At 40.4% G+C, this 1,418-nt stretch overlaps 1 pseudogene; it reads right to left on the bottom strand.

Annotated features, from left to right (window-relative positions):
- Positions 1–1,049: 1,049 nt before the first annotated feature.
- LOC134896840 (5S ribosomal RNA) lies at positions 1,050–1,168 on the bottom strand (annotated as a pseudogene).
- Between the last annotated feature and the right edge of the window lie 250 nt (positions 1,169–1,418).

The following is a 1,418-nucleotide window of genomic DNA, read 5'->3' as shown; positions in this document are numbered from 1 at the left end:
GAGATGCTCTCCATTAAAGTGAATGGGGAGTGTCTCCGTCCAGGTGCACACAGAGATGCCCACAGTGACTAGGTACCCCGAGGCAGGTGCGCCTAGTTACAGGAGATGGCAAGACAATGGAGGCCCCATCTGTAGCTGCAGCATCTCACACATACTGACCTCACTACAGAGCAGAATGCAGACAGACACAGGGGAATCCACAGATAGGGATTTGGGGTTTGAACTCTGCACAGAACCGGATTGTGGTTGATGAATCACTAATCACAAATAGTGTGTTTATTAAAGTATCGTGTTTATTAAAGTATCGTGTTTACCAATGTAGGACTACTGACTTAACCTCAGGGTTTTTTTATGTAGTTGTAAGTGGTTGGTGGTGCTCCTGGATATTAGTTCAGGGCAAACTATGTTTTGGGGGGTTTTGCAGAGAAGCAAAGAAGACTGTTAAGTCTATCTGGGGCACATTTCAGAATAGTAGATAAATAGGTATTTTAAAACTTAACTTTTATTAATTACAAGAAAACATGTATACAGACGACTGGAGGCATCAGACAAGTTTAAAAAGTTATTCAATTGTATGTTCACTTGTGCTGTCTTCAATAGAGATTGTTATTACTAGAAGTAGTAGAGCATAAGAAGTGAGTAAGTAGCAAATAAATTATTGTGGAGCAAAAATTTCTGATTTACTTTTCTCTGTACCAAGATTCTTTAGGGACTGGTAACTTCACAATGGGGGAGAACAGAGGTCAGGCTGAATGACTCCAGGCTGAATAACTCCAAACACCCAGAGAGTAAATAGGAATGTATATATGGGTTAATCTATTCGTCCATTAAGTTGTACATATGAGTCGGCGCAGCTTCCATATAGGGCCTAGGCCCTAAACAATCAGAAGAAGAAAAGTAAAGTGGAGACCAGTCACTTCTGCTTTTGTCCATCTGTTGCCATTGAATGGGCAATGAGAAAGTGTAATGAGCTCAAAAAATCTTGTCGAGAAGGAAATTGAGTATACTTATGCTTTCCAATGTGATTGTGGTAATTCAACTGCCTCGTATTGCTACAGTACCTGGTATTTCCAGAAGGTCTCCCTCTCTGGTACTGACCAGGCCCAACTCTGCTTGGCTTCCAAGATCAGATGAGATCGGGCATAGCCAGAGAGGTATGACTGTGGGGACGGAATGAGCGTCACTGCTGCTTTCCTACGGTTACTCGTATTGGATGAGAGAAATTGTATGAATAAGATATAGGGGAAAAAAATATATAGGCCAAGTGGGATACAAAATAAGATGATAAGTACTGTAGGATGTTACACTTCTGTTGACCAAAAAGAAGTCTCTGTTTGTGTCAACATTGCAGAGTACAACTCTATATATATATATATATACATACATACATACATACAGTTGTGCTCATAAGTTTACAT

This window comes from Pseudophryne corroboree, chromosome 3, assembly GCF_028390025.1.
Source record: "Pseudophryne corroboree isolate aPseCor3 chromosome 3, aPseCor3.hap2, whole genome shotgun sequence".
NCBI lineage: Eukaryota > Metazoa > Chordata > Amphibia > Anura > Myobatrachidae > Pseudophryne > Pseudophryne corroboree.
Note: the sequence above shows the minus strand (reverse complement) of the source record. Positions and strands in the feature narration are given on the sequence as shown.